The following is a 12,441-nucleotide window of genomic DNA, read 5'->3' on the forward strand; positions in this document are numbered from 1 at the left end:
ATTATCACAGTGAGGCTATACATTATATAAAACATAGTTTCAGATTTGTGAAACCTTTTTTCTATTTGTGAAAATGCAATACAGGCTCATTTTAATGCTTTTTAGGGGCCTGACTGCATTAGAACTGATCTTGATTGAAAACCACTACACCTAGACTCTTCAAATCTGGACTAAATTATCACAGTGAGGCTATACATTACATATAACATAGTTTCAGATTTGTGAAACCTTTTTTCTATTTGTGAAAATGCAATACAGGCTCATTTTAATGCTTTTTAAGGGTCCAGACTGCATTAGAACGGGTCCTGATTGAAAACCACTGCACCTAGACTCTTCAAATCTGGACTAAATGATCACATTGAGGCTATACATTATGTAAAACATAGTTTCAGATTTGTGAAACCTTTACCCTATTTGTGAAAATGCAATACAGGCTCATTTTAATGCTTTTTAGGGGTCCGACTGCATTAGAACTGATCCTGATTGAAAACCACTACACCTAGACTCTTCAAATCTGGACTGCATTATCACAGTGAGGCTATACATTATATAAAACATAGTTTCAGATTTGTGAAACCTTTTTTCTATTTGTGAAAATGCAATACAGGCTCATTTTAATGCTTTTTAGGGGCCTGACTGCATTAGAACGGGTCCTGATTGAAAACCACTGCACCTAGACTCTTCAAATCTGGACTGCATTATCACAGTGAGGCTATGCATTATGTAAAACATAGTTTCAGATTTGTGAAACTTTTTTAATTTGAGGTAATTAACGTCACATGTTGTAACTGATTACACATTGAGGGCCCTATTTTAACGGTCTGAAACGCAAGTGGAAAGCGCAAAGCGCAAGTAGCTTTGTGGGCGGTTCTACGGCGCTATCGCTATTTTACAGGCGGATAAATGACACTTGCGTCGCGGCGCAAGTGTCAAAAGGGTTGGTCTGAAGCAGCCTAATTACCCGTAGGTGTGGTTTGGGCGTAACGTCCAACAAACCAATGAGATTGCCAGCTCCCATCCCCTTTAAGAGCCATGAGCGCATTTGAATCGGACGAGTTGATATTTTGACAGCGCGTCTGCAGTCTCCGATGAGACAGATGCACATGAATTTCAAACTGCAAATGGCTCAGTTTATTGCCAAATAATATGGCCTAATTCACACAAGGGGTTTTCTTCCACAACTTCAGAAATACTGAGTCCTCAAATAAATTTCGCCAAAGAAAACGTAAATAATATAACATATGATATGCGGTAACTGATCTATTTAATGAAATACGCAATACATTATAAACATTGTTTCTTATCAGTATTGTATGCTATCCTATGCATGTGTCTCCGCGGTAATAGACATTGCCATTGATTGTATTATGCGTTACGTGTTTAGTTTGCGTGTGTTTAAACAGAGCACACACGCGCGCCCGCATTCATTCATTCTTTTTAACACTCACTCGCGGTAAAACAATGTTTTTCACGATCAAATACTCATCAATCCTAAAAGTTATGGGCATGTAGGCCTATACGATGTCTGTGTCAAGAAAATATGTGTTTGCTGTACGGTGTTTGCAGATGCATTGATTTAAAAGTACAACTTATTACCGCTGCATCAGCTGTTCTTTCCCAAATAATTTACCAAGAATGTGCGGCTAGGTAGATGAGAGAAGCAAAGTGTATGCGCGAGGTGCACAAGCAATCCGTATGCATCGCATGCGCATGTAGGCTATGCATCCGCCCTTAAAATAGCATCTGAACAACGCGCCCCTGTCTTTAAACCAGGTATTTCCTGGTCAGTAGCGCAATGGTATTCAGCAACGGCAAAATAGCATTTGCGCCAGAACACGCCTCCTCCTTCCGCCGAACCGCCCCTTGGGGCGCATGATCAATCCCTAATTTACCGGCGAGTGGCGCTGGTGGGAAAAGAACGCTCTGCGCCAGTTGTAAACTAGCAACGACACATGCGCCAGTGACTAAGTCACTTGCGCCGGATGCAAGATAGGGCCCTTGGACTTTCTTTTATTATTTTTACTTCGCTTCCTCCATGTTTCCTCTTGAGACAACGGAAGTGTCTCTGGGCCGTCCTGTTTATTTGTCTCTTCAGACTTTGTAGGAGGCACACGTTTTCCCAACAATGTAACACCCTTAAGTCTTCCAACCACAAACTCGTGCTGAAGCTGGAGGAAGTCTCCTGCTCTCCGGTGCAATCTTGAAGAGAGAATGACTTTTTTTGTTGTGCGGAACCAGTTCTCTACAACAGCATTACTGTCTCGGGTTTTGCCAAGATGTTTGAGCATCACACCTGTCCAAAGAGGCACAGTACCACTATACTTGAGAATGATATCCACAAGTGTTGGACAATAATGCGGATTTGGTTGGACTGCTCCTTCTGTGTCATCATCCTTCCCTGCTTCCTCTTGTGCTTTGGTGATGACATCTTTGATAGGAGCAAAGAACGGAGAGGATTTTGTGAGAGATCTGTTAATCTCTGCGTCTTCAAAATCAACTGCAGTGTGGTCTTCATCTAGTGTCTCTTTCAAAGTGACATTGTCTGTCTTCTGCATGTGTATGGCATCCTGCAGTGCTGTTAGATGTTCCTTACACCCCTTTGAGTCAGTCCTTGTTGAAAATACATGTGCCATACACCTTGATATTGCCAATACCTCACCAAATCTTGTGGAATTCTGAAGGAGGGCAAAACAGTACAAAAAAAACTGTTTTGTCTCCTTTTTGCACTGCACCTTGGACATCTTCATGCTAATCAGCTTCAGCATGTGAGCAGCACAGAGGTGGATGACTGTCAGCTGAACTGATTGCTGCCCTTGGCATACCTGAAAGCAAAGCTTTAGATATTCTGGAACACTAATGGTGTTGAAGGCCTGAACTACAGCGTGTATCATTGCCCAACTGAAATCAGTTTCCACCTTTTGTGGTTTTAGATGTTTCTGAAACAACTTGTAGTAGTCGCGACGCAGGCAAGTTAACCAGTGCAGTATTGTTGGAGTACTTTTGTCAGCTGTTAGCATGTCTGCCAGAGGAACCACAGTTTTGGTTGTCGATAAACAGGGAATACAAAGGGCATAGTACAATATAGACTGGCTGGACTGGTGAGGTTTGGCAACGACACTGCCAGTGGCATCCAAATACAGAAAACAGGTATTTTTCTTTTGTAGATCTTGGAGAATATTAAGCTGGGTCTCCGAATAACAATACACAATAAAAGGACAGATTGCAATAAACTGCACACTGCTGTGCTTTATTTTGGTGCTGGGATTTCGCTCATCCTGCATTTGCTGTATAGCAAAGCACTCCATGAAAATATCCTTATCCAGGCGATTCTGAAGATTTTTCTCGCTTGATATCTTTTGAAGGACTTTGAGGGACTTTACATCATTGTGGTTGCCTGCAACAAGTTTCTCTTCATCCGCACTGGCAAGAGTTTTAGTGTGGAGAAGCATGGGAGAAAATTCTCCAAGTTTTCCTTTAAGCGTTTCCCGCTCAGGTTGTCGACAGTGTCGTGTGTGCTGTTCATAACAGCTATGGCCGCCGACATTTCCCTAGACTGCGACATGTACCTTTACTTCACCTATTGTGAGATTTGGATCGTCAGCCATAGAGAGTACAAATGTGGCACAGCCTGTGAACTTACATACAGCATTAGCCTTCCAATACATCCCATTGGATTTTCTGCTCTGAAAACATCTTATTTTGTTTGCTTTGAATGCAAGGACACAACATTTATTGACTTTGCCTATTTTATTGCTAATAAGGTCAGTCCAACCCTTTTTTAAGACTCTAGCTTCCCTATCGTCTGGTTTGATCGTAGACCATTCCTCCCTCGTCAGGGTAACATGGAAATCTCGAGGAAAGGATGGCGGGTCTGCATCAAAGGATAACCTCCTTTTTATGTTTACGTCTTGTTCTGGGTATGTTGCCTTTGGATCTGTCTTGCAGGAAGGACAGTGCCATGGGGAAATGGCAGCAATATCCTTTACACTTTGGTAGCCAATGCAACCTGGATGAAACCAGTCTTTGCAGATGCTGCATTGGGCATATGGCTCGCTAGGATTGTTTCGCTGCCTGCAAACACAAAATAACGTGTCATCAGGGTAGTCATTTTCGTTGGCTTCAATGCAGTCACCCGTATTCACCCTGGTCTGACTCTGAGCAATGTCTTCTGTCTCATCTTGACCCTTTCCATGATTTGCGTCCTTAATCTCAGACCTGGTGTCTCCGTTTTCCTCATCCTCATTTTTTCCTGATTTCTCCTCAAAAGCTTTTTCGTCAATGTAACTTTCCACTCTTATTCTTGAGTCACTTTCCCCTTTATCGCCAATATTCTCGTCCATAATCTCAGACCTGGTGTCTCTGTTTTCCTCATCCTCATTTTTTCCTGATTTCTCCTCAAAAGCTTTTTCGTCAATGTAACTTTCCACTCTTATTCTTGAGTCACTTTCCCCTTTATCGCCAATATTCTCATCCATAATCTCAGACCTGGTGTCTCTGTTTTCCTCATCCTCATTTTTTCCTGATTTCTCCTCAAAAGCTTTTTCGTCAATGTAACTTTCCACTCTTATTCTTGAGTCACTTTCCCCTTTATCGCCAATATTCTCGTCCATAATCTCAGACCTGGTGTCTCTGTTTTCCTCATCCTCATTTTTTCCTGATTTCTCCTCAAAAGCTTTTTCCTCAATGTAACTTTCCAATCTTATTCTTGAGTCACTTTCCCCTTTATCGCCAATATTCTCATTTTCATCTTTTTTCAGATTCTTTTTTTTCTGCCTCAGCAGTGCTCTCGTTCTAATTGACTTTCTGTCACTGTTCCATACAGTGTACAGCCACTTATTCTTATCAACAGCCTTGTCTTTAAATATTTTCCCAGCTAAGGTTTCCCACATGGGGCTGTTCCAAGGGATTTTCTTTGAAATATTTACAAAAGCTGAGAGTTCAGCCACTATCTTATCCTCTCCTCCTGACTGTGTCCATAAATCTGGACGGCCATGTCTTTGCCCTCTTCTTAATTTATCCATGTTGAAACCTGACAAATCAAAGAAACGTGTATATATATATATTTCTATTGAAACCACACAGTAGCAATTAACAAAATGTTGTAAATAACACTTGTGTCAGGGTGCGATTTGCTGGTGGATGAAGAGGTCCTTATATCCCTTCCTTAGCTAAATTATTTCCATCCCCCCCTGATGCCACTTTACAACTAATAAGAATAATTTAAAAAAGCAAGTGGAGCAATCAGGGGCCTTTTTACCCTTTTTACATCATGATACAAAATAATCAGAAACGGTAAGCTTTCTATCTACATGGGGGTGGACAAATATGATTGGCTTTATTATATAAAGTATTATGAGCTGCTCCCCCCGCGACCCGACCCCGGATAAGCGGATGACGATGAGGATGAGGATATAAAGTATTATTATTATTATTATTTTTTTTTTTTAAAACATCCTAAACAATTTCAAACACTGTCCAGAATATTATCCAGAACCTCAAAAGGTACTGACTTGTTTGGATTTATCTTTTATTCCATTTATTTTTAGATTGGGCCTTAACTCTATGTATTTTATTGTGAAAATTAATGGATGTTGTTATGCTGTTTCAGTTTTGTTTCTGTTTTACTTTTATTGAATAAAAAAAATCTATTGTGTATTTTTATTTGCAAATTGTTTTAATGTCTACATCTGTACTACTAATAATACATATGCTTTGTGGTCATGGTTCGAAATAAAATATTTTGCTTAGAGAATAATTAGATTAATATTAAAAAAACATTATATCTTTATTATTTTTAGGAAACCAAACAAACCATTTTCTAAACAAAGACTTAAATCAGTGCCATATTATTGATAATGAGTCTGCTCATATCCTTCCACTGTCTTTTAGTATGGTCACAGTGCGACATCACTTCACCAAGGCTATCTTATGAAAAGGGTTAGGGTTAGGGTTGGGTTAACCCTAACCCTAAACAGAGAAATCGAAATTACGTTTCTCTCCAACCCACTTTGCAATGAGTACAAAAGGATAAAATTAGATAAGAAAAAAAAAAGTTAATAAATTGAAATGTGCAATACGTATACGTATTGTATAATAAGAACATTATTATACAATACGTTGTGAAGCGTCATTCATGAGCTACAATAAAGTTCAAGTTCTGAAATTCGTGATTCAGTGTTGGGGGTAACGCGTTACAGTAACGATATGGGTAACGACGTAAAGTAATGCATTACATTTAAAATATCGGTAACTACACTACTTTACTAGACTATAGTAACGCGCTTTCCTGCGTTACCCAAGCCATGTTTGCCTGTGTGTAAAGTTATGATCTGTTTAAGTGCGTTTGCAGGGTCGGGTAAATAGCTGGTGGCTCTGCTACCACATGTTGAGAGGGCTATAGCGCCAGCTAGCGTAGGGGTACAATTTACAGAAGTAACTAGTAATAAGCAACTAATTACTTTTTTTGTGGAATTTGTAACTACCCCAACACATGTAAGCTTCATGGTTTCAAAAAAGAGTCCCTCTGAATTTTTCACAAATCGCACCCTGCTTAGGCTACTCTACCATGTTTTACAAATTAAACAGAGATTGGGCTATAAGTATAAAACTTACCAAGTCATTGCAGACCAGTGTAGCTATATGGTCTAAACTTAAGGAACAATTAAAGCTAGGGTCTACTATGCTGAAGAGCTAGCATGATTTGGAATTAGCTTCTCCTTGGAGTTCAGTCTAACCCCTCCCCCCCTCCCCCCCCCCCCCCCCCCCCCCCCCCTATCCCCCACACACGTACACACACAGACATGCATGAACACTGCTGCGTAGCTACCTGGTCTATAAAACGATGCTTTATATATAAAGCATAGACCAGGTAGCTGTATGGGTCAGAACAGTCTCATTAATAATGAATGCACAGAGGAGGATTCACAAATGTATTTTGTGATTAATATATAAATTACTCTCTTCTCACAAATACATTTCAATGCACACACAAACTGATATCGGTATGTATAAATGTAAAATAAATCCACAAACAAAAATAAGTTTCCTTTATTGCATCAATGCCTTTATTGCATTTTCACAAATAGGGTAAAGGTTTCACAAATCTGAAACTATGTTTTACATAATGTATAGCCTCACTGTGATAATGTAGTCCAGATTTGAAGAGTCTAGGGGCCCTATTTTAACGGTCTGAAACGCAAGTGGGAAGCGCAAAGCGCAAGTAGCTTTGTGGGCGGTTCTACGGCGCTATCGCTATTTTACAGGCGGATAAATGACACTTGCGTCGCGGCGCAAGTGTCAAAAGGGTTGGTCTGAAGCAGCCTAATTACCCGTAGGTGTGGTTTGGGCGTAACGTCCAACAAACCAATGAGAGTGCCAGCTCCCATCCCCTTTAAGAGCCATGAGCGCATTTGAATCGGACAAGTTGATATTTTGACAGCGCGTCTGCAGTCTCCGATGAGACAAATGCACATGAATTTCAAACTGCAAATGGCTCAGTTTATTGCCAAATAATATGGCCTGATTCACACATGGAATAAGGGGTTTTCTTCCACAACTTCAGAAATACTGAGTCCTCAAATAAATGTCGGCAAAGAAAACGTATATGATATAACATGTGATATGCGGTAACTGTGGTTCTATTTAATGATATACGCAATACATTATAAACATTGTTTCTTATCAGTATTGTATGCTATCCTAATATGCATGTGTCCCCGCGGTAATAGATATTGCCATTGATTGTATTATGCGTTACGTGTTTAGTTTGCGTGTGTTTAAACAGAGCACACACGCGCGCATTCATTCATTCTTTACACTCACTCGCGGTAAAACAATGTTTTTCACGATCAAATACTCATCAATCCTAAAAGTTATGGGCATGTAGGCCTACACGATGTCTCTGTCAAGAAAATATGTGTTTGCTGTACGGTGTTTGCAGATGCATTGATTTAAAAGTACAACTTATTACCGCTGCATCAGCTGTTCTTTCCCTAATAATTTACCAAGAATGTGCGGCTAGGTAGATGGGAGAAGCAAAGTGTATGCGCGAGGTGCACAAGCAATCCGTATGCATCGCATGCGCATGTATGCATGCGCCCTTAAAATAGCATCTGAACAACGCGCCACTGACTTTAAACCAGGTATTTCCTGGTCAGTAGCGCAATGGTATTCAGAAACGGCAAAATACCGTTTGCACAGAACACGCCTCCTCTTTCCGCCGAACCGCCCCTTGGGGCGCATGATCAATCCCTAATTTACCGGCGAGTGGCGGTGGTGGGAAAAGAACGCTCTGCGCCAGTTGTAAACTAGCAACGACACATGCGCCAGTGACTAAGTCACTTGCGCCGGATGCAAGATAGGGCCCTAGGTGTAGTGGTTTTCAATCAGGACCGATTTGAAGATTATCACGACCGTTTTAAGGTGGACCAGCAATTGCCGAATCGGACGCTGCGAATCGGATGCCAACTTCAGCGTCGTACAGGACGACGACTTTATTCTACCGGACTCGTTCGCTTCTTCACTAGACACACGCGCTACCGCTCGCTCTCCTCGCTCGTCCACTCACTCGCTGACGTCACTCACACACGCATACGCACACTGCCATTCTCCCGCACACACATATTCTACTCGTAACACTATGGGCCCTATCTTGCATCCGGCGCAAGTGACTTAGTCACTGGCGCATGTGTCGTTGCTAGTTTACAACTGGCGCAGAGCGCTCTTTTGCCACCTGCGCCACTCGCCGGTAAATTAGGGAATGATCTTGCGCCCCAAGGGGCGGTTCGGCGGAAGGAGGAGGCGTGTTCTGGCGCAAACGGTATTTTGACGTTTCTGAAAACCATTGCGCTACTGACCAGGAAATACCTGGTTTAAAGTCAGTGGCGCGTTGTTCAGATGCTATTTTAAGGGCGGATGCATACATGCGCATGCGATGCATACGGATTGCTTGTGCACCTCGCGCATACACTTTGCTTCTCTCATCTACCTAGCCGCACATTCTTGGTAAATTATTTGGGAAAGAACAGCTGATGCAGCGGTAATAAGTTGTACTTTTAAATCAATGCATCTGCAAACACCGTACAGCAAAAACATATTTTCTTGACACAGACATCGTGTAGGCCTACATGCCCATAACTTTTAGGATTGATGAGTATTTGATCGTGAAAAACATTGTTTTACCGCGAGTGAGTGTTAAAAAGAATGAATGAATGCGGGCGTGTGTGCTCTGTTTAAACACACGCAAACTAAACACGTAACGCATAATACAATCAATGGCAATGTCTATTACCGCGGGGACACATGCATATTAGGATAGCATACAATACTGATAAGAAACAATGTTTATAATGTATTGCGTATATCATTACATAGAACCACAGTTACCGCATATCATATGTTATATCATATACGTTTTCTTTGGCGAAATTTATTTGAAGACTCAGTATTTCTGAAGTTGTGGAAGAAAACCCCTTATTCCATGTGTGAATTGGGCCATATTATTTGGCAATAAACTGAGCCATTTGCAGTTTGAAATTCATGTGCATCTGTCTCATCGGAGACTGCAGACGCGCTGTCAAAATATCAACTCGTCCGATTCAAATGCGCTCATGGCTCTTAAAGGGGATGGGAGCTGGCACTCTCATTGGTTTGTTGGACGTTACGCCCAAACCACACCTACGGGTAATTAGGCTGCTTCAGACCAACCCTTTTGACACTTGCGCCGCGACGCAAGTGTCATTTATCCGCCTGTAAAATAGCGATAGCGCCGTAGAACCGCCCACAAAGCTACTTGCGCTTTGCGCTTCCCACTTGCGTTTCAGACCGTTAAAATAGGGCCCTATGCCTCGTTATTGCGACGTTCATGTTTTTCCTCATCTATTGAAAGTTAGGCTATTAAACATTCTTTACGGCCTGATTATGTCATTATTTAAGCTACATAGCCTAATAAGAAGCGCTAATAAGGATATTTGAATAAACCAACCAAAGTTAAAGGGGCCCTATTATGCCTACCAGCAAAAAGCATCCTCCAACTGCAATCTTTGGTTATTTCTTTATGAATTTAGCTATACTTTAATAGTATTCTTTCGGTTCAAATCTGTTCAGTGTTCCAATTTATTTGTTATTGAATGTTACATTAAGATAATTGGTATTTAAGTGTTGTTTAAATAAAATGCTTTTTAAATTTAAAAGAATCGTGGGATGTATCGAACCGTGGGTCAAAAATCGTGATACAAACCGAATCGTGAATTTGTGTATCGTTACAGCCCTAATTAGTATGATTTGTTCTTTAAGTGGCCATATATAATATTTATATACTTCTGTATATTAAATAAATGGTCGTTCATTCGACTTTTAAAACTCAACATCCTAAACATCAATCAAACCACAACAGTTTACTAAAATAGGCTCTGCCCATGCACTGCGATGTTCTGGCAAAAGCACAACCAGATAGGAAATCAATCACAACATAATGTCTCATACCGTATCAACCTCAGGAGATGATTGGGGTATGAAGAACTGTGACACTGACGCTTGGGTCTTCTGTGATCTTTCGTGTCTGCAGTGTTGCTCTCCTGTTGCATGCTGTCTGATGTCAGACAGACCACCGTGCTGCTGGGTTCTTCAGGGAAAGAGGGGTCGAATCCAAAGGAATAGCTTTAAAGAGACTTTATTTGTATAAAGTATTTTCGGTATGGTAAACTGATACTCTGAAGCAAAGAGAGATTGAAGATGTGTTCTAAGCACGTGCGAGCGTTCTCCTAGCTGATCATAGCCCATAAACCCACGTATGTCTAATCGCTGCCGGAAGAATTCTGAGGACAATCTGGATCCTGTAGGCTGTTATGATCAGAACAGCGCGGTCCGGAAGTAGTGGGGGTGGAGCCGATGTGAGATAACTCTCGGGTTTCTCGCCTGGTCTGTGATGCTGCCCTCAGTGGCTAAAGTATCTATTGCAGCCTTCAGTAATGTCCTGCTTTCCCTTGTGGCTATGTGTAGTATTTACGGCTTATATGTTTGGTCCTACCCCCTATTGGTTAAGTGAGGGAAATACAGCTTGTGTTCCTAAAATACGTAACAGTCCCTCCTTGGTCATCTTAGATGACCATACAATATTATTTTAAATCATAAACACCATTTACCACACCGAAAACATATCCAAAGTAGGATCAATCATCAACACCATCAACCGTGTGGGAACAACTCTATCGAATAGAGAAAAACCACAACGCGTTCCCGATAATACTGGAACGGTATTCACCTTGTGGGTCTCATTGGAAATACAGGTCATTATTTAACAATACAACAATGAACATAAATCTTGTTGTCATACAATCACATGATCAAACAGCACACAAACAAAAGTATCCATAGAAATCCTAAGCTAATACCCTTCAGTTATGTGCTATAAGGTCATAAAATGTTCAACATGTTCAAAAGTAAAGTAAAAATTGGTGTTCATAATACAATTTTAAATTTTCAAAATGATTGATAGGCATGCATGGATTTGGGGGGTTCAGGTGATCTTCGTGTATTGGTGCGCCGGTTCATGTGGGTGGTTTGGGCATTGTTATTATCGTAGTCATTGTTGTTGTTTTTTGTCGCCGTCGGGCCTGTAATTCATGAACCCAAGACTCGTCCCTCCTTGTCAAAGGCTCAACCCAGAGAGGTCACTCCTACATCATGGGAGCCTCCAAACAGGTTCTCCGTCGTCGTCGTGTCAGTAACAGGTGGCCTGTAAAACAACCGTCTCAAGGAAGATCAACAGTACCATTATCAATGCAGCGATTCAGAAATAACGGGTTGCACTCGCAACCAAGCAACACTACACAATAACAAACATAGTCTGGTATGGTTGTTTTAAAATGTGTTATTCAAGTAAATCCGGGATATTGATTATCTTAAATACAGTCGATTCTACTAGAATAGTATAGGTGTGACTATTCTAGATATTACAGCTGGATAGGGTCGGGCCCCTCAGGTAATGTAAGCCTGAATGGCACTTGGCACTTCTGTAGCGCCCACTGCTGTGGTGATCAGCCGATTCAGTAGCCCTCGTGCGCAGGGAATACAACAGCAGCCGACAACAATTAACACGGCTACTGCCATTATTCCCGCGATGAGTACTGACTGGATCATACCTCTCCACCTACCAAACAGGTTCTCCATCCATCCAGCTATTGGGTCACCAATACCGGAGTTCTCGGCCAACTCCAATTTGAGGGATCGCAGTCCAGCCAATGCCCTGGCCACGGACCCATCTGGTGCTGTCTTTACCTCCCAATATTCTTCGTGCGTCCCTCCATTTGGGTGCACTACCGGGGGTGGTGAGAGATGTGGCGCTTCTAAGGAATCATACGTCCCTCTAGATGGAAATTTATTGGGCCCGCATGCAACTCCTGGCGATGTTGTCTCCCGCTCCTTCTTGGAACAGGACTACCA

General features: G+C 41.6%; 1 long non-coding RNA gene across 1 annotated transcript; it reads left to right on the forward strand.

The window, feature by feature from the left end:
* Positions 1-840: 840 nt before the first annotated feature.
* Positions 841-9,837, forward strand: LOC132448850 (uncharacterized). Its single transcript, XR_009523446.1, has 3 exons — positions 841-1,167; positions 7,562-7,711; positions 9,455-9,837. It is a non-coding gene; the product is annotated as an uncharacterized LOC132448850 (long non-coding RNA).
* The last annotated feature ends 2,604 nt before the right edge of the window (positions 9,838-12,441 follow it).

The sequence above is a fragment of the Gadus macrocephalus genome, chromosome 20, assembly GCF_031168955.1.
Source record: "Gadus macrocephalus chromosome 20, ASM3116895v1".
In the NCBI taxonomy this organism is placed as follows: domain Eukaryota; kingdom Metazoa; phylum Chordata; class Actinopteri; order Gadiformes; family Gadidae; genus Gadus; species Gadus macrocephalus.